This window comes from Protopterus annectens, chromosome 4.part0 (genome assembly GCF_019279795.1).
Source record: "Protopterus annectens isolate FY-2018-M chromosome 4.part0, PAN1.0, whole genome shotgun sequence".
Lineage (NCBI taxonomy): Eukaryota > Metazoa > Chordata > Ceratodontiformes > Protopteridae > Protopterus > Protopterus annectens.
The window spans coordinates 1,664,671,634-1,664,698,153 of record NC_056733.1 but is presented as its reverse complement, the minus strand read 5'-3'; the positions used below and the strand labels follow the sequence as shown (position 1 = coordinate 1,664,698,153).

Genomic DNA, 26,520 nt, shown 5'->3' with positions numbered 1-26,520 from the left:
ACGTCTGTACAAGGCTGCTATTGCTACCAAACTCCATCTTGTGACAACCATCTTGGACTCTTCAGTTTAGGCAGATGCTCACCATGTGCTACTGCCACATCTTAGCACCTGGGAAAGGTCCACCCACTGCTTCTCTCCTGAGTCTCTTGTGTTTTTCTTTTACTTTTTTCTTGTTCATGTTTTCATATGTCTCTGTCTATATCCAAATTACATTTCCCATGCTAGCATCACACATTCTTCTTTTGTGTTTGCTATTGATAGTAAATCATACAGTATATCTACCTAATCTCTAACATTCTGGAAATTGCCTCCCTTTTCCTGCAGTCTGTTATCTTAGCTGTTTTTTCTGAATTCACCACTGCATTTGCAGACCTTTTTTTTTCTTATATCCCAATCCTCACTTTCTATAAAACTTCTGTTTCAGAGCTGCTTTAGTATGGCCTTGCCTAGCTTTTCCCCTGGATTGGGCAAGTTGTCTTTAGCCTGTGTACCATACCTCCCACCTGAATCCTCTGGTACCCAAGTTTGCTATTCAAATGCGATTAATCTGAGACTAATTCAGGTCTTTATGCTGTAGAGATGGCCCCCATCAGGTACATCATTCATTACTTCACCACTTTAGCTCTCTCCTCTCACAGGTTCTATTCCCATGCACAAAGTCATCTGGGCATCTGCCGCTACTATTTTCTGACAGCTTTTAATTGTTTTGCTTTGCTCTTTGTGGTGTACAACATAACATTTTCTGCCATTCTTCCTTCCTTTTATAGCAGAATTTTCCAATACTGAAAGTCTGACTGCAGGATCATGACCCTCTTCCTGCACTTCCTCCCTTACCTTTTTTTCTTTCCTTCTAATGTTGTATTTGACTCTATTCCTAGATTTATTGTTTCTCATACTACCTGATTGACAGTCCTGTATTCCTGATACTGTGGGGAAAATGTTACTGTCATCTAGTGTCATGTCTTTTTGCCTACACCGATGCCCTCATTAGCAGTCCATACCTTTCCATCAGTCATATTTTCAGTTTCCTCATTTTCTCATGTATTATTCAAGAATACCCCTGTTCTCTTACAGTAAATTCCTGGCATTCATTATCTCTTGCCTGTTTATTGGCTCCACTCAACAGTGCCCTTTTACCACAGATAAGCTGGGTTATGATTAGAGAGAACCAATCATAATTCATTGTAGTGTATGGAACTTTACCTGCTCCCATGTACTATAAAAGTTAAAGGAAAAAAGTGTTAAGTGTTTTACAACTTTGAAAGCTGTAATAGATGTACCAGTGACAAGCAAAGAGCGGACACCACAGAAGTGTATGTTGAAGTGTGAACAGCTTCAAATGCTGTTAAACACTTAATTCAGCAGTTGTTTAGGGAAGGCTGAATGAGGTACTTAACAGCTGCTCTTCTTTGTTGATCTCTGACCACTGCTAATACAAGACTACCCCTTAGCATGAATGGTACTTAACAAGCTTGTCTTTCTTCTAATTTTAGATCATTGTTGAAGTGCTTCTTGTTTACAAACAGTTATCCATTTCACTGATGTTTTACTTTTTAAAAAACACACGACTTAATAGAAAAGTAATTAGTAATTGTGATGTTGCTAAGCTCATGTGAAAAGTTACTAGGGTTGGGGGTTCGAACAAGAACTTTTATAACATTTGATGTTGATGCTCTTTTGTCATGCTTGTTAGAGATCACTTGAAGGTTTTGAATGTGTCTTCTGAACTATGCAATATATATAGATTTGCTTCGGACCTTTTTAAGCTGATGTAAGTACTATGGAAGTGAAGAACTTTTGCGTGACTCATTTCTGCATTTAAGGTCTGTCCATTAAACCTATTTGACACAGTTATAAACAGCCTCATTTAGCAATGGATATAGAAAACTCACCTTGGTCACTCACCCAGCCTTTGTGAAGTAAACAAGTGTTGTGGTTCACAGTGATTGCATTAAGAATCCGGCCTGATGGCTTTATAATCTTTTTATCCCCTATCCGATGCATTTGGCAAGACTGTTAATCCTTCTTATACCCAGATGCTATACTATTGTAGATGTAATACAGAGCAGTTAAGCACGTTTCCATCTAGAAAATCAATATGAACAAGCTATTATGAAGCCGAGCTGTTCAGTAAATACAGTTCTTTCTCTTACAGCTTGCTGTCATACAAATCTGATCAAAATCTGTCACTGTGTCTGCTGCTGCAGATTTAACTCTAACGGCCAAGTTTATTTATTTTAAATGCTTTTACAGTTTTCGTTTCACTTCCACTGCTATTAGATCCATGTTTTTTCCCCTCTTGCCTCATGTTGATTCTGTACTATATCAGTTTTGTCTTTTCTTCGTAATTTATTGCATTTCATGAGAAGTCTGCATAAATCTCAAGAGAACATATAAAGAGGATGAATGAACTTTTCTTTGTAAAATGTTACAACTTACTGTTCCTTCTGGTGACTGTCTTTAAGTAAAATTGCTATAGAGGTGTTTTTTACACAGTGTGTTTCTGACTTTTGTGGTTTTCTGTATATATATATATATATATATATATATATATATATATGGGTCCCTATCTATTCGTCGACAATTCATTTCACTGACACTCATTTCGTCGACAGAAAGATGTGCCCCCTTCCCCAATGTTGTGCAACCCTGGAGTTGATATATATAGTTAGGGGGGGTGGGGGGGCCACAGCCCCCCACCTAACATTGGGGAAGGGGGCACATCTTTCTGTCGACGAAATGAACTGTCAACGAAATGAGTGTCAGTGAAATGAATTGTCGACGAATAGATAGGGACCCATATATATATATATATATATATATATATATATATATATATATATATGTGTGTGTGTGTGTGTGTGTGTGTGTGTGTGTGTGTGTCAAGGGGTGGTGAGTTCTTCTGTGCAGGTGAAAACTGGGTCTCAGCAGTGGTAGCATGAGGTTGAGAGACCAGACAGACATTTTTGTGTCGCCCACCAGTTAGACAGCCATGAAATCCCGATGCAGTAACTTTTGGTGAAAGGATCAATGTAGAACTTGTACTTGTTTGGACCCACAGTGTTAAGTGACCATTTTTCTGTTGTCAAGCAGCACATAATTCTTCTCGCTGTTTTAATTTGATGAGAGAGTAAACATTCTGAGTCCTGTCTGAAATTTTAAATCAAGCCTTTCTTGAAATTCAGGTGCTTATGCATTTATCCATTCATTTTCATGGCAGCATGAAAGGACTCCATAGGTTTATAAAGTAGTATAGCTTTGTACTATCTCAAGCCAGACCCTTAACTCCTTTGCTGCTTGCAGTCTGGGGGGAGGTGTGGTATGGAGGTGTTCATCTCCACACATTCTGTGCTGCCTTGTGTAATCTTTAATGCTATTGAAAACAAGAACCAAGTTATATACCAGTAAGAAAGAAGTACAGATTTTGTGAAGTCAGAGCGAGCCTGCATTTTGAGAAAAAGTGTGCATTTATCCCTTTGTGCCTGTCTGTGCAGTCGTATTTCTCAGGTTGGTGATTTCTTCCTTTTTCCCATTCATTGGCTGGATAGATATGGTAGTCACTAATGGCTCTTCTAAGGTGTGGCATAGACCAGAGCCAAGTGCAAGGTAACAAATTCACAAAAAATGGAAATAAAAGTCCATTTCAAAGGGAAGCATGCCAAAGTTTAGATCAGTTTCTTAATCTCTGAACCAGGTCATATTAGCAGGTCAGTAACATAAGCTGATGGACTGCTTTTCAGTTGACAGACAGGACTGTACTGTTTCAGTTGTGCTTCTCATGACCTTTTTTTATTTACGTCCCTGCTAAAGTTACTGAACTTAAGGTAACATGCACAAGAGTTAAAATGAGTTGCAAAAGGTAAGGGTAATACAGAGGAAGACTTTGTCCTTGTTTACATATTTTCTCCTGCCTGTGGAATGTGTGGGACCTTCCCAGACTGCAGGTGATAGGAATAGTAGCAATGCTTGTGAACTGGAGAGTGTATTCCTTGAAAACTTGGATGTAGCAGAAGGTGTCTGATTTAGAGACTTTCCTGTGTTCTGGAGGAATCTAGGAAAGTGGATTGTTCTGATTCCTGTATGGATGTAGTGGAATCTTCCTGAATGAAATAGCAAGTGTTGTGGTGCAAGACCAGTGAAAGTGCAGGTTAGTATTTGAGAGCAGCTCACCATTTGCACTGCACCGAGATTCTTCCAAGAGCAACTGTGGTGTTTAATAACTTAGCATTTACCTCTCAGTAGTTCCCAGATCTGGAAGAAGTTTATGCTGGAACTTTATCAAATTAGGATGCACCCAAAAAGTGTGGGTTAAGACAGATGTTGGAAGTGACTAAAGTGGTTTACTTTCAGTAGGTGACTTTTCTTGAATTTGGATGCTCAGTGGGGAGTACATCTTCCAAAATTTCAAATAAATCAATGTCTTGCTTGTCTGTTTCTCATCTAAATGTATTATCATTATCATTAAACATAGCCAAGTACCTGAAAGTCAGATTAATAAAATGAATATTAGTGATACTTCATTTCCATTTTTGCTCCAAGACCTGAAACTAGCATTCTGGTTTTCATCAGACTAATTTGATATCAAGCTTTTAGGTGACTTTTGATTATCCACCTTGAGAACAGTGCTGAATGCAGGAGTTCCCCTCATTCCCCTGTTACATAATGCTCAATTCTTCTTTTCTCCACAGCTTTTAATTTCTCATTGCTTTACTTAGGAATGAATGTTTTTGATGCATACTTAGTAGTATGGCTTTTGAATCTGTCATACAGAACTCCTCAGTGGCCCATTCCATCTCTCTCTTTTTTTTTTTCTTTCTGCAGATTTATGATAGTACAGCTATTTGTAAAATACTCTTACCTCTTCACTCTGTTTGCTGATATTACCTTTTATGAATACTACATAGTTGTAAATATTTGATACGCATTTTCTTTTTTTAACTAACTAGCAGACACAGATCGTATACTAATTGTTTATTTATAACTATGTTAATCAAACTTAGGCTCTTATTGTTTTTTTTTTTGGATTTACATGCTCTGGGTATTGACTGAAATGGATTCTTGTTTATCAGTTCATTAACCCAATCAGCAAACAAAAATAAACGTTAAATAAGTTTGCTGATGTGGGTGATTTTATGAAAGGACTAAAAATAACAAATCAGAACAGTAGGGCATCAAGGATGGTTTATTGGCCAAGCTTTTCATCATGTAGACTTTTTTGACCATTAAAGGGCATATTTAAATAAATACACACAAAGCATGCATTTGGGATGCATCCAGAACATGCTACATACAACTGACTCAATAAAGACTAAACAAGTAAAGCAGAAACAGTGTATCGGCTGTTTCTTTCTCCTAGTTTTTAATTTAGGTTTTAAAGAAAATCATTTATTTAGTCTATATGGATTGTAAACATTTAATGAGATCTGCTATTTGGGTACCATTTTAGTAATTCATTGTCCCACATATACTTTTCTTGCTTCTGTGCATCATGTTACAGAAATAAAAGGAATGCACATTTTTGTCATTTTCAGAAAATTATGCTTTTTCTTGCTTTTTATGTCTAGGATATGTTTTGTAATCCTTTCAGAGAAATTTATTTTCAACTTGTCTGCACATGACATATTGTTTACATGAGAAAAGTTTATTAATAATTTGATTCCGGTAACCTTGCATATATTTAATGACGCACACTGCAGGTCAAATTTAGAAAAAGTATCCTTTGATTTTTAATGTTTACACAAGGGCAACTATAATTCCTTTCTAGTATTTCTGTGATAAAACCCCATGTTTGTCCTCTGTATGTCTATATGGCTTACGAGTTGAAACATTTTTCTTTCTTTTTACTGTTGTTCTGTGTTGTTGTTTTCATTTGTTACATACTGTACAGCAGTTATTGAAGACATCCTTCAGTTATCCTTAGTTTTTGTTATATATTTATGAAAAGGGCATGCATAAGTCTTAAGTTGAACATCTGGAGTATGTAAATGAGATTACAACCAAGAAGGGGGTGAGGAGATGCCCTTTATTCATTGTGAGGAAAAAGCCTGTTTTCTTATGTGCGTTTCCCTCAATCAGTTAGGATTAAGACAGTAATGGGGAATAACATTGCCATTTGTTTAGTCTAAATAATTATTTGATGAAGATCTACATAAAAGAGAAAAGTGAATATGTGCTGACTTGTCTATATACTTGGGCAGCTGATCAAACAGTGAAGATACCCAAGAGGCCTTTGAATAATAGTCATGTGAAAACATGGAAATTACTTTATCAAAGGGAGCTAGCCATTCACAGAAACTAAGAAGAAGAAAGTTGCCACTCTTGCTTCTCGGTGAGCAACAAGCAGTTATCTCACTTACTACTGGAAGGTCTTTCATAGCCCATTTGCTGTGATGCAAATTAAACAGATGTTTCTTCTACCCAAATTGTATAGTTTTTTTTAGCAGCAATAAATATGTTTATCGTTGTTTGTTTTTCCATTATCTAACTGTATAGGAGAGTTGTGGCTTGAGTGATAGATCTATACCTTGGTAATACATTAAGTTGTCTAGAGGAAAGTAATTTTTTATTCAGGCATGTCCAAGGGTCAGCTCCCAGTGTTCTCTCCTGTCTATGTGATGAATATGGGCATCGTGAGGCAATGTAACAATTGCCTCATGTACACAGACAATCCTCTACTCCTACCACCCAACACCACAACCTGTGAGAGATGCACTAATCTAGCCAAACTGGAGGTAAAGCTCTCTCCAACCAAGACTGAACTTGACAGTCAAGAGGAGAAGGTAAACACTTGCACCATACCACACTCATCACATAGTCCCACTAAACGTACACCACCAAAATCCACACATAGAAACACAAAAACAATCGCAGAGGCTCTCAATAATCTCCTCAAGCAACAGAGACCTCCAAAGTAGAAATGCAGGCAACCTCCACCCCCCCCCAACACAACCCAAATGACACATAGTCCACAGACTCAGTGTGCCAATAAAACACAGCCCATAAGGCAAACCAACATACCCAACACACTAGTCATAGGTGACTTTATAGTCAGGCACACTGATGTCCCACTCACCAGGCTAAACAAGGAGAAGGTTACTGTCAGCTGCCTGTCAGGTGCTAGGATCTGCCACATAACCCATGCACTCAGGTCACTCCACAGCAAGTACAAATATGACTCTGTCATTGTCCATGTTGGTGTAAACGACCTGAGACATACCTCCCTGGACTACATGAAAAGAGACATGGAAGAGCTCTTCGATCTTGTAGCCCAGGCAGGTATGACCCTAGCCCTGAGTAGCATCCTGCCATTGCGCAGAATGATACCGCAGTACAAGGACAAAATGATTGACTTCAACAATTGGCTAATCTTCTGGTGTCATTCTAAGGGGATCCAGTATCTGTCTGCCTGGGATGACATGGTCAACAGGCCACAATGCTTTGCCAGAGATGGCCTGCACCTATCGTCCCTGGGATTCAGGATACTGGCTAAGGATCTTGCCGACCCTATGGTTCCTTTTTTAGGCAAGGTTCAAATGACAAATTCACCACTGTAACAGGAACAGGCAAGCAAAAACTGAGGGTACTACTACTCACTGCTAGAAGTCTAAATCTCAAAATGCACTCACTTGAGGCACTCCTTAAAATGGAGAACATCGATATCTGTGCGGTGACTGAGACCTGGTTCAAGGCTCTACCACATGGTTATCTAACCTGACCAGAACACCAAAGGTGGAGGTGTGTCCATATTCATTAAGGATATCCACACCTCCAGGCTAGTTGCGCAGCATAATGCATCTGAGGTTATCCAAGTGCAACTTACTCTGGGCAAAACTGCAATCCAATTTGTAGTTTTCTACAAATCCCCCACCATGCCCCAGGATTCCCACTCTTCTTTTCTTGATATACTGGAAAATATTAGGGTTCAACCAAACACCCTAATAATGGGCAATTTCGACTACCCCACCATTAACTGGGAAAACTACTCATGTACCAACTCCTTCACTCAACGCTTTCTGGAATTCATAAATTCCAATGCCTTGGATTAACTTATCCACACCCCCACCAGGGGCAACAATATCCTAGACCTAGTCATTACCAACATGAGTGACCAGTGTACCACACCTGAAGTCAACTCCTCATTGGTCAGATCCGACCATAAGCTAATTACTGTAGATATCTGCATCCTGCCCCCACCCACCATTAAGAAAACCATGGTAAAAAATTTCTCCAAAGCCAACTTCATGCTTCTTAAGACAGAAGTGGCAAACTTCATGACACCCACGCAGATGGACAATGCAGTTATGACTGCTGAATCCTACACAAATGCACTCTATAAGCACTTACACGAGTGCATGGATTGTGCTATCCTACAAAAAAAAGGAAGCCAATCTGGTGGTACCCTGCCATAAACAAGCTCTACAACAGAAGGAAAAAACTGTTGCAAAAGAGAGTAAAATCCCATGAGTGGAGGAGCTCCCTGGTCAGCCTCAGTAAGAAGCTGAGATCCCTTATAAGATCCTCCAAAGTTAGCTATGAAAACAAAATCACCACTAATTCTAGGGACAACCACAAAGCATTCTATAGCTATGTCAAGAGTCTCAATGGCAACACCCAGATCTGCTCTAAGTTACAGCACGACAGTACGAAAATTACAGAACCAACTGATATTGCCAAAATCCTGGCAGATAGGTTCAGTGCTAACTTTACCCCCCTCTCACCCCCTAAAGGGCCCATATCTATACAGGAAGAATGCAGAGTACCTGTAATCACATCTATGCAGGTAAAAGCTGCACTCTCTAAAACTAAAAACAGAGCATCCATGGGACTGGAAAACATCCCAGGCTGTGTTTTACATGAGTTTCAGAATGAACCGGCTCCCCACCTAAGCACCATGTTCAATCATAGTCTCATGTCAGGCTTTGTGCCCACTGAGTGGAGCACAGCAGCAGTTATCCTACTCCACAAAGGGGGAGCCACCACTGATCCTGGGAACTATTGTCCTATTAGCCTGACGAGCCTGGACTGCAAGGCCATATCATGGAACTCATAAACAGGGTTGGGAGGGTGGCCTAATGGTTAAGGTGTTTGCCTTACAAACACAAGGTGCACGGTTTGAGTCTCACAAGGGATAATTGGCTAGGCTTAAAATGGCTTGCAAGGGCACTTAGCCTAGTAGTAATCTATGAACCTATGAACAAAGACATTGGTAACCTCCAAACTCTGGACCCCACCCATTTCGGGTTTGTGAAAGGAAGATCATGCCTTCTGAACCTGATTGACATCTTTGAGGCAGTCACCAAAGTCGTAGACGAGGGTAAGATGGTTCACACAGCCTATCTTGACCTCGCCAAGGCTTTTGACACCATCCCCCATTCTGGAATTATAGCTAAAGTCACTAAACTAGGTATAAATACCTACGTCACAAGATGGGTTGCCAGCTGGCTCACTGACAGAACCCCACTGTAAAGGTTGCAGACTCCAAATCTGACATCAAACCAGTGACAAGTGGAGTACCACAGGGTTCAGTCTGGGACCTCTCCTGTTTGGTATCTACTTCTTTGAAGTACAGGCTAACACAGAAGGCCACTGGCTAACGAAGTTCATAGATGACTGCAAACTAGGAGCCATAATCGAGTCCCAAAATGATGTGGACATCCTACAGAAGGGTCTCACTGAGACAGATGCCTGGTGTCAGAGCCATGGCCTCAAGCTCAATGCCAGAAAGTGCATTGTCATCTCCTATGGTAAAAACTCTGTACCCATGAACTACCACATAAATGGCAGTCTACTTAACGCCGAATGTGTGATAAGTGACCTTGTGACCCAGGTGGAGAGTAGTCTCTCCTTTGATGATCAAATCGCCACAGTAGTCAGGAAATCCTTCTATGTGGTACACCTCATCACAAAAGGATTCTCATCCAGGAAAAAAGAGGTCATTGTTCCCCTCTACTCGGCACTCATTAGACCAATTATAGAGTACAACTCCCCTTTTGGAATGTAGCTCGCAAGACATCTGCATCAGCTGGAAAGGCCACAGAAGTACATCGCAAAGAGGATTACTGGCCTCAAACAGATGACCTACACTGATTGTTTCAAAAAACTCCAGCTTTACTCTGTAGCATATCGCCTACTCTGAGGAGATCTCTGCTTAACATATAAAGCTATGTTAAACCCAGAGCTGTTGGACATGCTACACCTTAAGAAATCCCAATCCCTTCAAGCTACAGACTCTAGAGACCTAAACCTTGTCACCACAAGACATGCTGGAGGGATAGATTCCTGTCCAAGAGACTTTCTATACTCTGGAACAAGCTACCCATCTATGTCAAGTGAAGTTCCTCATTAGCACTCTTCAAGAAAAATCTTGATGAGTGGATGGGAAATAGAAAATACACCCCAGGGATCACTTCTGTGACTCTGCTCGACAGGGGCACAGAAAATTAACTTTCCTGGGTGGCATAAGCCAGGGGAACCTTGTTGGCTAGGCTTAATTAGGCCCTTGGGTCCATAGCCTAGTACCTACCTATGAACCTATAAGTGTGTGCTTGAAAGGGGGGAATGGAGCAGTTTGGGGTATTTCATGTAGTGCATTTGTTAAGGCGATCTGAAGAGGTCACTGTGGGGTAAAACCTTTAGACTTCTAGGTAGGCAACCCATTTATGCCTGTGGATTGTTAAAGCCATTTAAAACAAAACTTCATGTTACAGTATGCCTTTAAAAATATAATCACAGTTTATTGAAGTAATCAGTCTTGTCAGGCTATGGTGTAATTGCATTTTATTTGATTTGCTATTTGTATTATAGCTACTTCAGAGAATGGAAATGTGTTCAGCAGTTCTGTCCTTAGGAGAGGCATTCCTCCCCCATCTCTAGTATGTCAACTGCTTGTGCTTTGCAATCTGCTGCATTTAATTCACTGCTTTTTGACATGGGGAAATGTATTTAGCAGTGAGCAGGTATGCTGTGTTACAAACCCAAGTGCAAGAATTTCTGTGGTTGCTATATAGAATGTTGGTTGATTGCTTAGCCATTGAGGAGAGTGTTTTGGTTTGTTGTGGAATTAACAGATAGTTCTCTCCAAGCTTTACAATCTGTGGTCTGTTGACAGAGCTAACTGTAGGCCATTTTTATAGCTGTACCAATAAAAGGCTTATGCTTCACATCGCTAAAGCAGTATTCAGTTATCTGACCCCAAGGATTTCTCACAACATCATGGGCAATATAGTATATTAAATTCACTGAGGGCAGGACTCTGTAAATGAACTGATGGCTTTCAGATGGCTTTAAATGAATATGTATCATAGGTTCATAGGTGGCTACTCGGCTATTGGCTCAAGAGCCATTTTAAAACTAGCTGAGTTACCAAACTATTGCTGGCACATGTCAGTACCCCAAGAAGTGCAGTTACAATATGGGCTTGTATAGCTCAAGCATTCACAGGCTACCTACCTCATGTCCATTAGGACATATGTGCCAAACCAGGGGTACATTTGTGATTTCCCATCCATTGGTTTAAGTTACATTTGAAAAGGCTAGGGATGAGCTTTGTTTCACATAAATGGCCTGTTCCAGAAAAGGCATAATCTTTGATACTCATGCCTGTCTCACCAGCATTGCCCGTTTATGTTGCAGATGGCCAGTTGTTTCTCTTTGCTTTAAACAGATACTCAGTGTGCAAGGTCTTTCTGTCAGCACTGCAAAGACCACTGACCAGAATGCTCCTGCATGGCTCATTTTAGCAAAGCATAGCTTACTGACATCTGGCTTAGTGATAAGGTACATAATTCACTGCTGGCACAGTAACCATTTCTGTTTGGGAGGGGTGTATCTAGCAAAACTGTTCTGTGGAAAATCAGAGTAGTCTGTCACATTTTCTGGTTATTTTAAGGAAGTTGCTATTGCTGTACAAAAAGCTGACTCTAACATAGTGGGTAGTGAGGATACATGTGCTCCATGATCAGATGTCCAGGTTGTTTGGCAATTATGCACAGATGTGCTTCATCGACTTATGTGCTGAACAGCAGAGCATAAACACTGATGGAGAGAAACTAGTGAGTATTTCAGTTTGTTCACTGAAATATATACTACAATAACTTCTAACAATTTCCAAGCCCACTCTGTGATCCTCCATTTTTTCTCATTGTTTAGAACAGTTAACAGTTGAGTTTGAAGCCCCATTCACTCAGCAGTTGTAAGCTTCAATAGAAATCAGTGGCATTACTGAGACATACTTTAGACTACAACTGATTATGACAATGGAGAATAAAATGAAATAGACATTTAGCATGTGAGCTATGCATAGGGTGTCACTGTTACGCAGAATTACCAGTATTAAGTTGCAATGCTTAATTTTCTGGTTCATTTCCCAGGTAAGTGCCTTATTTGTGGAATCTACATTTCCTTCCTATGTCCATGTGGAGTTTAGTAGTGACTGAGGTTACCTTTTTTACTTCCATACTGTTGCAAGCAAACCACTTTATATGCATACTCTTTTTTTTGGTAGAAACATCATTGATGGACAGGTCATTTAATCAGACAGTGTTCCTGGATCACCCACAAACAGAGATACATGAACCTTAACTGATAAACAAAGATCAAGCAGTGCTTAGCAGCATCTCTTGTCCTTTCTTCCCACATTTTAATTTCTTTATTGCCAGGATGTCAGTAGTGATTCTTTTCAGGCGCAGTCTAGCAGTACTGTTCTGCTTAAATGACTTGTATAGAGTCAAATGCCTGTAAACAGAGTTAAGCAGAATCAAACCCATGATTACAGAGTTAAGCCTTTCAGCAGCTTAATGCCTCAGCCTTCTGTTCTGTATTCACTAGATACTGAATATTGCTGAGAAATTCCACATCCTGCTTCATTATTATCTCCTCCTGCATCGTTGTAGCTTAACCCTTGGCAGTTACCCATTTGAATTAAAAGAGCCATCAGCTTTAAGCTGTAGTGACAATGAATGATGTTACTTTTCACAGAATTACTTGTCAGCCTTGAACAGCATCAAATGAATTGTGGCATAGATGTAAAGGCTGGTTGAAGTATGGCATGCTGCTGAATTGTTTAGAATGCACCATAAGCTTACTTTTACATGTTGAGTTCTTGTACACATCCCATCTCTTTTAAGCTTGAACAAGTTTTGCCTTTTTAGTCACAGTTTATTAGTTGCCCGTATTTAAGATGAAGCAAAAAGAGATGCTTGCAGAAGTGTGCTACTGGCTTTCTTTCTTCTCTTCTTAAAAACCTTCAGTAGTATGCCCTCTTGCTGTTTTTTGGTATTGATGACATGAATGGTACTACACTTTATGGATGAAATGCTTTAGATCTTTACTGCATGAACATAAGATGATGCATAGCTTCTTTTTACATTGCCTTAATTGTGTGAGTAGCTCCTCTTGGTGAATATTCATTTTTGTTCACTCCCATCTGCTTTGGGTAAGGGCTTCCCAAGGAAGTGAACTGTGGTGCTTTTGCATCAAGCCATATGTATACCTAAGACAGCTTAGGTAGTACGATTTGTGTGGGAATAACATTTTGACTGACTAGTAATCTGATAAGTCGCATGAGTAAACAAGGAAAAAATGACAGTGACAGAAAATCATGCCACCAAGGTGAGATTTTTGTTCACATCTTGATAGACAAGCTCTGGGGAAGAAGAAGAACAACCTTTCAAGAAGAGCTGCAGTTTGTGTGAAGCAGTCCACAGACCTCTGATCACTTCAGATGCAAAGACTGTACATAATGTTGCTTTCTCAGTAGACATTGTTTGCACTTTTCTTACATTCATATATATTTTTAATATGTATATGTATTGTTATTTTCACATATTTGCTTAACTTTCCTGAATGGAGTGTGAAGATGGTCCATCTGAATCAGTATTCTTCCCCAGTTAACAAAAAATAAATAAAATAAAATAAACCTCTATGCTAATGGTCCTCACATTTTTCACCGTTCTGTTCATTGTAGACTTCACTAAAAGTGTGTCCCCTGTACCAGCATTACTCCCTTCTGCTTATGCAAAGGAGGCTGTTATTATAAAAGATTAAGCAGAAAGACTTATCTGCTTACTACATTTATGGAGAGGGTTACTATGCTCCAACCTTATTCTTCAAAAGTCAGATTTATTTTGGAAAACTGTGAAAGACTGCAGAGGTGTGAAGTCTGCATGACAGCATATCACAGTATGTGTCTATGAAGGAGTGAGGGAAGGAAAAAAAATTAGGTGTACTGCTAAGTGACATAAATGTGAACACAGCAGAACTGTGCGATAATAAACCCTTGCAGTGAAGCCTTCAGGGAAAGTAAAATAAAGACTGTGTGTGTGTGTGTGTGTGTGTGTGTGTGTGTGTGTGTGTGTGTGTGTGTGTGTGTGTGTGTGTGTGTATGTGTATGTGCGTTGGCTACATCCTTTACAATGTACCTTCATTATGATGTACATAACTTAGCATGTGCCAGATTCCTAATGTGTGTCACATGACCAAACCTGAGACTGGGAAATGTACATCACAGATCTGTCAGTTTTGCTAATGTCTCTGGACTCCAAAGTGTCACACATTATTATGAATAAAGCCTGCAGATTCCATTCTGAATCATACGTGATCTCTTTCTCACTGAAGTGCCTGAGGATAATAGATAAAATAACTCATAAGTGGGAGGAAAAAAGAGTGGTGCCTGTTCCTTCTGCCTTAAGCATTCTGTATGTTATAATGTTGTGTATTTTAGAAGTACATTTTTAGTCAATGGAACATAAAGCACATTTGTGTATTTTAAATCCAAAGAAAGTATGCCATACTTTTTCCTCATAACAAAACAGGTGAGAGATATGTTCACATCCAAAAGTAAGCCAGGATGCTTTCATTTTCTTCTAATGTGGCCTTGCTTAATTCATCTCCTAGTTTTGGTTTTAGGATATTTTTACAAACTATATATTGAGATAGATTTCATAAAGCCATACTATGCAAGGTATTTTCTGACAACTTACTAGTTTTCAGGTCTGATAACAAATATCTTCAAAGCCTTTGGCCATACTCACAGATGTGAGTCCCACCATTATGTCCTCAGAAGCTATGTTTTGCCAAGGGGAAATTGACAAAGCTGATTATGATTTTCTAGTTGTACAACATCCTAAAATGGCTACGTTTTTTGGAATTCCAAAAATTCAAAATAACAAACTAAGTCCATCTTTTAGACCTATAGTCTCTGCCAGACAATTTAAAACTGAGAATATTTCAATATGGTTAGACAATGTTCTTAATCCAATAGTACAAAAATCTGAACACTATATAAGAGATTCTTGGCATTTGCTTGAGATCCTAGGCAAATATAAAGTGCCTGACAGAGACATATATTTTTGTACGCTAGATGTCACGAGTTTGTATACTTCCATTAATCAGGAAGTAGGTTTAGAGTTCATGAGAGAGTATCTCACATGTCATACTGATTTTTCAGGTGAAAAAGTAAACACAATTTGTACATTAATGGAATTAGTACTCGACAATATTTTTTTCAAATTCAATAATACATTATATAAGCAAATATCAGCTGTAGCCATGGGAGCAAGAGTGACATCGGCTTTTGCAAACATAGTCATGGCCAATTGGGAAAATAGGTTCCTGAAGTTACACCCTGGTTACAACAAGGTAGAATTATACCATAGATGCATAGATAATTTGCTTTTTTTGTGGTCAGGGGAACATTCTGAATTTGTAGAATTTGTATCTGACCTTAATGGCACTACAGATTTTTTATTATTTAAAATAGGTGGTTATGGTGAACAAATTAACTTTTTGGATTTGACACTTAACATAGATAATGTTACAAGAAAATTTAGAAGTAGAATCTATAGGAAGTCCTGTTTTGCAAACCAGTATTTGCATAGGGATAGTTTGCACCCAACACACATGAAAAAAGGGGTTATCAAGGGTCAAATTATCAGACTCAGTAGGCTCACTTCTGATGAACATATATTTTTAAATGAGCTTATCTTTCTTAGAGAATTATTTCTCCAAAGAGGTTATGACCGAAGGTGGTTAGAGGGAATAGAAAAGAGGTTTTACTTTTAAGAAAAGGTGTTGCTCAGCCCATTTTGGCTTCTGAGGACATAATGGTGGGAGCTCCTATAAGTTTACATCATAGTAACACAAGAAAAATCAAGAATTCAACATAGCATTTCCTTTGCCAATAGTAAATGAAATTTGGTGTATAAAGGAAATCATTGAGAAGAACTGGAGAATCATTTTAGGTAACAATGAATTAAGTTTATCTTTGGGGTATTTACCAAAGTTTACATATAAAAAAGTTACAAACATTAGACAGAAGTTAGAAACTTCTCAGAAGTCAGAAACTCACAAGGACAGATCAGTTAGTAATAAAAAAGGTACTTTTGCATGTAAAGACTGTAAACAATGTAGGTTCGTGTGTAATTCATCCTTCATTACAATAGAACATTTGGGACAAACATTTTGGGCAAATAAATATTTTAATTGCCATAGTGAAAATGTAGTCTACATGGCTACTTGTTCCACATGCAAAAATTACTATATAGGCAAAACAAAAAGAGGTTTAAAACATAGAATTTATGCGCATGTAATAACTATAAAGAAAAAAGATAAAAACAATTCTTTAGCTAGACATGCTCTTTCTTGTATGAATTTTAAGAAATTTGAATTTTTTGTTTTAGATTATGTAGAGAATAAAATGTTTGCTGGTGACATTGACAACATATTAGAACAGAGGGAAGTATTTTGGCAGCTCCTTTTTGGGGCTGATACATACCCAGGGCTTAATGAAGTCATTAACATAAAATGTTTTTTAAAGTATAGATAAATAGAGCATGGAATAACATACTGATATATTGTATTTATTTATATGTATGTATATACATTTTTATAGATATATCAATTATTTTACATAGTATCACTTTAAATTTATTTAATTGTGCAGACTATGACATCATTTCCTGTAATGAATCATTTAAAAGGTAGTTAGGTGGTTATTATTTGTTTTTCTGAAGAAGTTCACATTATTAAAAGTGGGTGAAAGCGCTAGCTTATTGTGTGTCTTGGTTGGATCCTGGTTTTTTCATTTTCATGATTATATTTCAAGTATTTAATCTCATGTATCTTTTGTGTAATTCATTTCTGAACAAGTCTATTGCTATTGATGAAAGCATGAAATAAAGTCACATTAACACTAAAGAGTTGTTTTAAGGCTTGTCTTCTGGCTTAACAGTGGTTTTAAGTATTTTGTTGTTTTATACCATTGTTTGTAGACTGTTCTAGTTTTTATTTTGTGTTTAGTGCTCATTTGTTATTAATGCCACAAATGATCAGACATGCAGTTTTGAGATCCTTACTTCTAGATGATGAATTGTTATGATTAATTGATTGATATAATGTTTTGGGAAATCTTCTGGGTCACCTTAGATGTACCCCGAAAAAATGATAAGGTTGAGATAAAAGTTTAGTAAGATTTTTTTAAGATACGTATGGGATGGACATGATGCTGAAGTAACTGACTGGAAAAATGGTTCTTTTCTAATGAATTATGATAGGACTGGGCTGATCTCTAAATAAGTGTAGGAAATTGCTTTGGTATTATAACTTTGATTCACAATGTGAGTTAATGTGTAGGGTAAATGTGAGGTACTGGAATGATATTAGTAGTTTGAATAGGGGAATAGCTGAATTAATGATTTTCATGTTGATCACTTTAAAAAGAGAAGGAATGTGAGCTAAAACTGAAAAAGTGTTTTGCAGTATAGGTTGAGTGGACAGAAAATGTTGTGAAGCTGTAGGAGAGAGGATAGTTTGCTACTTGGAGGATGGAATAGTGGATTAGAGTAACATAGCTTTCAACAGAGGAACAGGGGTAGTCATAGAGGAAAAGGGTTAAGTGTTAAGCCCAGCTGATAGTTGACTTGAGGATAGAATGTCATGTAAAAAAGGAGAAGAGAAGCAGCTTATCTCCCACATATGCTGTAAAGGAACTAAGAGCAAAAGGTCAGAGGACATCCCATCAGTCAGCTAAGCCAGCAGGTGAATGTATTTAACATTTGCTAACCAGGTGAGAGAAAGGTCCAATGGCACTTTTCAACCATGATCTGGGCTAGTAAGGAAAAAGTAACACATTTCTGATGAGAAAAACAACTTATAATAAAATGAAATTTCAGTACAGTACACAAATGTCATTAAAACAGTTGAACATAAATAGTCAGAACACGTGCTCATAATTAACCACTTTGTTTAAAGCAGCCAAAAATACACATACTTAAAACATAGCATCCATATATGTAGAGGTAGGATTTAAAGTCTGCCTATGTGCAAATTTATTTAGTAAAATCAAAATTCAGAACCAGCAGTGTAGATGGTTGAATGAGTGCATATAGTTGGAATTGTTAGCTTACAAATGATCTTATATGATCTTTAAGGAGAGGTAATTGCAACAGTAAATTATAATATCTGGGTTTACCTAAGCTTCAATTCCCAGCTCAATTTATCTTCATATGTGACCATTGTTATGTTGTGCTGCAGTTCAGGTGACTTCACTGTCAAGACAGATGCTCGTATATAGCTGCCATTGCTTCTAGACTTCATAAAAAGTGTGTTTGAAGTAAACCATTCTCCTTTGTATTAAAAAATAAATCTGTTGAAAATAACTTTTTAATTGGGTGACAGCCTACTAAAATAGTTATAACAAACTGTGTACAATATTCTTAGGGGGTCGGATGGGAGAGGTGTTAACAATGATCTCTCCAGTCAGCTGTCATGTTGAATCACAGTATGTGATGGGAAAACACCATGTATAAGAGAGACTAGCAATGTGTACTAGTTTTCTTCCAAGCTGATTTGGCTATAGCCCTCCAAGGGACATAGTTTCCTGAGGATAGTATCTGAGGAAAGTGTGCTCATCTTGCTACTAAAAGGGGGACTTTGCAGGCCTCTCACTTCAGCAAAACAGGGTACATTAAAAAGCCTGTGATGGCTGTCTAGCCTAATGACTTGTTACTGACAGCTATCACCCCTTTTGAAGGGGTGAGTAAATAAGCTTATTTCATTATAACGGTGAGACGAACTGAAGGTACTGTGGGAAAAACAGATAAAAAAATATGCAGCAGAGGATGGGGTGCTACACAGCATTACATTCTAGAATATTATCTACATTTCTAAAAGCAGCCCTAGACATTATAGGTTGCTGTCTTATTTTGACCGAAATGTAGCTTGTGTGTTCTTTACTAACGTCTGTTTCTCTGAACTGGCAGATACTGTGACTTAGAAAGTAGTCTTTTTCAGGGATTACACACACTGGTTGGACTTGTTTCTGAACTTTTAAGTGGCTGTTATTTTCTGCATGCAGACACACAGGGGGGTGCAAACCCACAGCTCCCCACTCAGCCCCCCCAGCCCTCCCAATGCAGCCATTCCAGTGCCCCATTATTTGTTTTTTCTCCTCATTTGCCATAAACACTGTTCAAAACTCTGTGTGCATACTGTTGTATGCTTTACTTCTACAATGATTACAGATATTTGGATTTAATTTACAACTTTTATTTCAAATTTTATAGCATAAACACTGATAGACAATTGCTAAACAAAGCAATAGTCTTAAAATGAAAACAGGCTTGGCATTAAAACCTCTCTACCTTTGAAACTCACATTCACTGAAATAGCATTGAAACTCATATTCAAAGAAAATGCATCTGGCCAGTAGCAGGATAAGTTTACCTTTAGATTGTTTTCAAATCATAGGCCCCTTGCACACATTTTTAGGACCATGCAAAAGTTCTTTGATTCACCATCCTAATTGTATTAATTATAATATGCATAATAATTGAATTATATATTTTGTATAATACAGCACCGCTTGTTAGTGTGTGTTTTAAATTTATAGTTTTGAACATTTTTTGAGTAAGCAATGAAACAAAATGTATGAACCAGTAATGACAAACTGGCCAATTTAGAACATTTCAGCCATAAAAGGTCACTCAAACTTCTGTCATTACACTCTACCAGTATCAGTCAATATGTACAATCTCTGCAGAAGTAAAAGTCACCTGAATAATTCCACATTAAAGAGACCTAAAACTAATGAAGAGGTTGTTGCTGGAAAACAACTTTATATTTCGGTATTTCCTTAACAAATTCAGTGCCTGCTGCCCATAAAGAATAAATTGCCTATGTTACATTAAAAATGGTAAGCTGGTATACTGCAACAGGGAATGGGTGGCAAGCTGAAAAACAGGTTCATAGTTACTAGGCATCTCATCCAAAGGAGGACATACTCAGGACTGCAGCACCCCACCCCCTTAAAATATAAATCTACATGTTGTAGAAGTATAACCTACAGCCCTCTACATCAAGATGCAAGTATGCTACCTGCTGTGCTACTAACACTGCTTTAAAATTCTGTACCACAGCCATTATTTTCTGACTTTGGTCCTCAGTGATTTGCCAGAAAAAACACAATTATTTGAGCAACAAACTGAAAATATGAGGCAAAAATCTGGATAATTGCAAGATATGACCCCCTCCCCCCTCACACACACACACACACACACACACACACACACACACACACACACACACACACACACACACACACACTCCTACCCCCCTCTTACTTACACACAAACACACACACACCCTACCTCCCTCTTACAAACACACACACAGACATACCTACTTCTTAAACACACACACACCTACGTTTATCTACATACTTCTTACATACATGCATACACACCCTACCTACCCACCTACATCTTACATCCACACACCCCTACCTATTTCTTATACACACACACACCTCTTAAACACTTAAACACTTGTGGAATTCAAATTCCACACAGGTGTGGAAGAAAAAGACGTAAACCATTGGCTGCTGGACGCAAAGGGCTTTCTTAGAAAAGTATTTATTTATTTTTTTTTATTAAAAGAAAGTTAATCTCCTGGCCAGCCTGTTCCAGGGGGCACCTTGCACCTACCTGCGGCTGCCCTTTCAGACATGGATAAATACTATGTCCTTCAAGCTGACTCTGTTCTGTAGTCTTGCTGCCAGAGGAGTAGCAATGGCTTCCAGTACTGTGGAAATTAGAAATAAAACATTTTTATAATCAGTAGATGTTAAGGAATGTGTTTTCTGAAATATTTTGCCATTGTATCTCATTTCCCATCCACTCTGATCAAGTTGATTTAAAAAACAATGGGTGGCAGGATGTGATTCTGTGTGTATTTCATTAATTGTGGATTAATTTGTATGACAAACCTGTCTGCTGTGTGCATTATTATGATGTAGATGAAAATTTGTCCTCAGATATAAAATATTTTGCCCTATTTATGTCATTTCTCAGTTTAGCTTAACCAGTGGTGCATTACTGTGCTTTGCTTAAGAAGGATGTTCCATTTATTAATCTGCAGGCTGTACCCAAGAGACTGAATGACTGCAATATGCTGTAGATGTCTGTAGGGCTAGTTATCTTCAGGGCATTTTAAGATGGGACCTTTTCATTCATATTACTTGCCTTCTGGTATAAGCATGACATCTTTGTAAAAGTCATAACAAACCTTTGGGTTTTCATTTTATTGTGTTAATTCCCTAAAGAGGTGATTGAGGATGCTAGATACTTAGGCCTTTTGGGTTTTTATACAATGTATAGTTATCATCCATGGGTAATTCAGGGCTTACATATGATTGAAATAGTTTGTCATGACAGCAAAGTCAATATTAAGCCAATAGGTCCATGTTTATGTTCATCATCATTTCTTACTTGTTGCCATAGTAGCAAATGTGGGGAAAGAATTACATCACTAGCTCATTCTGTGTCCTTAAATGAAAAATGAACATTTTTTTCTTCAGAATTTAGGAAGTAGTAATATGCAAGCACCATCCACCAAATCTATGACTAATGAATGACAGCTTCTATTCTTTTGCAAGTAATGTGGGTTCTGTTGTACTGGCTTGTTTTGGCTTCAGCAGTGGGTCGTTTGACACCTTCACAGTTATGGGTAGCTAGTTACTTGCTGATATGAATTTTTGAACAAGTAAAATTACAGCATTATTCTGCAGAGGACTGCCCTCTTCATCCACATCTTTTTTTTTGGAGTGGGAAGTCTTAGTGATGCAACACTCCTTTTCAGAGAATAACCTGACAAAGCCAAGAAATGGAAGGTCTGTCAGCCAGTGATAACACTCACCACGGTGAAGGAAAAAAATACAAGTAACCAAACCTATCCTGAGTAGTTTGAACGCAGCCTCACTCTAATGGTGCACTCCTAAAGTGTAGTGGAGTGTATTTAAGAAGGTTGTAAGGGCTGCTGCCACTGTACATTATTTCTTACAGAAGAAATTCAAAAATACATCCTTCCTCTCTACCTGGTATATGCCTTGTGTCCCTTGTGTTTGTATATTAATCCAGTGTCTTGTCTAGGGCTCACCCTGCTCTAGAAATTGCCCTGATAACCAGCCTGTATTATATTTTGTATACTCCTCATCTAACATGAAAAGAATTAAATGTTATCCATACCAAAATCAATATACTGACACTCACGTTCAGTCCTGTTAATTTTGGAGACTGGCACTGTTGGCTAACAGCATCAGTCAGGACAGTGTTAACACAATAATGGCTAAACAGTGTTGATCGTATTATTGTATACCTCTCTGTACATAATGTCTTCTGTGGGCACATTGCGACTTAGGAAAGACTCGCCTTGGAAGTGAATATGATGTCCAGCCTGTACCTGACCAAAAGTGTAACCCACCCCAAATGTAATTAGACCTCACTAAAGCTTTTACTATGTGATGGTTCCCCATGTCCACCCAAATCTACAGCAGGCTTTTGACTGCATTTCAAAACTCTTCAGGACAAAAGATGCACTATAGTTAGTGAAACAATGTATCTGATTGATAGGGGACAAGACTGACAAGTTTTGTTCCAAGCAAGTGTTTCCTATTTATTTTTGTTAATAGAACCACAGTGGTCATATACAGGGGAGATGGCAGAACACACAGGGGAAAGCAAACATTTCAACTTACATGTTGAGAGAAAGGAAGACAGCTGGTGACATGTGCAAGGAATTTGAAAGAATCAGCTTTCAGGCTGATGATTTATTTTATGTACTGAAACACTGGAAATGAATATGTAATTTTTACTATCAATTTAGTTATTTATCTTACTTGAAAAAGGTCACAGATGTGGAGCCTCTCAGGTTTTGCCTGTTAATACCACATTGCCTGGTTACCATAAATGAAAGCAGTCAAATCAAATCAAAGTGCTAATAGTCTCCATAAAAATATATCCATTTCATGGACTGAACACAGTGCCGTGACTTATGATGTGCTGTTTTGTTTCATTCTCATGTAGAAGACAGCAGATCCGCCTACTTCTTATGCACTTGCATCAGCCTTGAACCCCAACATGAATTTACTTAGCATATGAAATGGACATGCCCTGTATTTCCTCACCATTAATAATTTATCTACTCTATTTTTTCTGTATTTCATATATCTGATATTAATAAAAGTTATTTTAGTATAACTAACTCAAAAATTGATGTAAACTATAGATATTATGTCCCTTATAAAATTGTTGTTCATTTCTTGTTTTAGTACAATACAAATGTTATGCCCCTTGTAAAATCCGTGAGTATTTCTTGTTTTGTTCTGGTAGTTTTTCATCTAAACCATACTGGTGTCATTGCTGGACTTACATTCCTGCAAGTATATATTCCTGATCACTTCAGATGTAACAGCATACGAAAACAGTATTGTTAGGCAGAACTAAAATACAACAGATAAAGACTGGAGTACGCTGCAGAAAATAATTTATGGGTGACAGAATCACTCTTTGTTTTAATTTCAGGTCATGCAAAAATAACACTGCAGCTTTGCTTAAAGGTTTGTGTGCTGTTAGCCCAACTGTCAGCAGAAACATAACCTTATCTTACATTCCTTTCTGTGAACGTCATTATTTTAATGTCAGCGTCCCCATCCTAGTCTCCAAGTAAGTTTGCCTTAATGCAAGTTGCCTTTCCCTTTTGTTTTCTACATAGATTATTAGTCCCCGTTTGCTGCTTCCCAGCTGCAGTCTGCTGCTGTGAAAATGATTATTAGCATCACAAGTAAAGGATTACAGTGTCACATGTTGACTTGGAGCAGCAGAGGTTTATGCTCAAGGCACTCAAGTCTAATTTTCTGCAGTTTATAATGTGGAAAAGCATGAAGGAGAACGTTAAAAGCACAAAAAAAAAAAAGAATAGATGCAGTGCAAGCTTAGTTTAAACACAGATGTCATCCCACGGTGTCAGGAACTTTTTAAAGAGACAAGAACTATAATGTAAATTCCACTTTCGGTTTAACAGTAATTACCAGGAATATTTGAAGTGCAAACATTTTAGGCGGATATGTGTGTTAATGATTAAAAAATGTAAAGTGTAGTTATGTGATCTATTCCTTTGAAGAGTTATGCAGTTACTGACCAGAATGAGAGATTCGAACTAAATGACATAGATTATTTGGACATTGGCTGTGCAGTGGACACTTTGCTGTATGTTTTATGTAGCTGGCAGTTTGTTTTTGTATGTAGAGGTGACAGCAGCTTACCTGTTCTTGCTTCTGAGTTGGCATAGGTTCTGTAAACAGAATTCACAGACATATGTGATCCTTTATATGGGTGTCAGAGAAAGGGAGTATGCAATAAACTGTTGACTCTTAAAATAACTGCATCCCTGGCAAAATAAACAGCCCCACTCTAATCTACTATGCAGTACAGTTAGTAGTAATTAATTTCACCCATGAAGAACTTGTTCATTTGTTTTATCCACCTTACAGGTACGAGGAGCCAGGTGCTGTCTGTCTCAACAGACAATAGGCATAAAGTGTAAATTCAGTCTAAGAAAACAGCTTCAGTCCACAGCAAACACACTAAAGCAAGTCACACACATACATGTGCAGTTTGTAAATTCAGCTCTGTGTCTGTCAAACATGTTTTGTATGTTGGCGAAAACAGGATCATTTTTCAAAAACCTGTGTGGACACAGGGAGAACATACACAATATCATTGCCAGGAATTGAAATGGAAGAATAACCACTTCAAAAAGATATTTATCAGTTTATTTATTTTTATTCATATTCATTTGTCTATATATATATATATATATATATATATATATATATATATATATATATATATGTATATACATTTCCAAGAACACCTGCTGATGTAGTCATATACCATATTCAGGGATAGTTTGAAACTGAGTGTTTATAATAGGACTAAGGTACTGCAGGTGTATATAATTGGGTGTGTTGATATAATTTCCTAGGTGTTGAATGCACTAAACTCTTAAAATAAATGAGGTGTGATAGTAATGTGTAGTCACACACATCTCACTAGTCAATTTACACAATATCTCGACACAACTACATGAAGATGACTTGGCAGGGTTGGAGGATTTGCCAAATGGGAATAGGGCAGGAGATCACCATTTTTGGAATCTAAACAGCAGCAACAACATTTAATAATGTATGATCTGTTCGTTCATCTTCTGAATCATTACTTTTGTTATCAACAAAGTCTGTAGGCCCCATTTTCTAATTTAGGGCTGCCTTCACAGTCACTGTAGTAAGAGAAAGATGCAGATTACTGAAACCACTAGGCAGTCTGTGGCCACCATTTGGTAAGTATAACATGACTTGAGAATTCCTACATGAAACTGGATACAAGAGCTTCAGATGGGGTGTTGCTTTGCTTGTAGAATGTGTGGATACATTTGATCTAATGTCTACTTCTGAATGAGAGATGCAGTTCGACTTGCAAAAAGTAAAATCAGGAAAACTTCAGAATAGTTTGATGTAACGTAGTACAGCTTCATAACAAATTAATAGCATCATTCATATCTTAAGCTTACATATGCTGCTCCAGGGAACAGTCAATTTATGTTCGATTTTCATTTCCAAGGCCATGTCAACTTCTTTTCTCTTGCCTGATGTATTGTTGGATCTTCTCCATATATCAGAGTTGAGCTGGCTTATGGATTCTGCAGTGACACCGAACTTTCTAGTGAATATAAATACATACTTCCAGACATTTCTGTTCTAACTCAATCCCAAAAGAAAAGTTGGGTCACCTCTGATTTATTGACGTTTTTCAATAACCTATTTCTAACTTTTTGCCTTTTATAGCTTATCATTGATCAATTGTTTCATACCTGGTAGAAGCCTGCTCTGACACACTGTATGCCTTCTTTCTCAGCGAGGGAAAATGGACTTGCTGCTGCATAAACCTTTGTTGCTGACAAATCAGACTAAGTAAGATTACCTGAGCTCTCTCCTGTTATTGGTTTTCAGAACTTTGTAATTCACTTTGTATATCCCTTCACTTTCTTTTTCTGTATTTCCCTGTGTTTGTGGATGCCTTTTCTGCACATCAGTAGAAGCTTACCTTATTCTTGTGTTTTATTAGTAGATATAGCTAATGTTATTGACTAGTGCAACATGACTGAATATATATATATATATATATATATATA

General features: G+C 37.9%; 1 protein-coding gene across 4 annotated transcripts in view; it reads left to right on the top strand.

Annotated features, from left to right (window-relative positions):
- Window positions 1–26,520, top strand: part of PCDH1 (protocadherin 1) — a 1,308,367-nt gene that overhangs the window by 1,107,385 nt on the left and 174,462 nt on the right. The gene's annotated exons all lie outside the window — the stretch shown is intronic.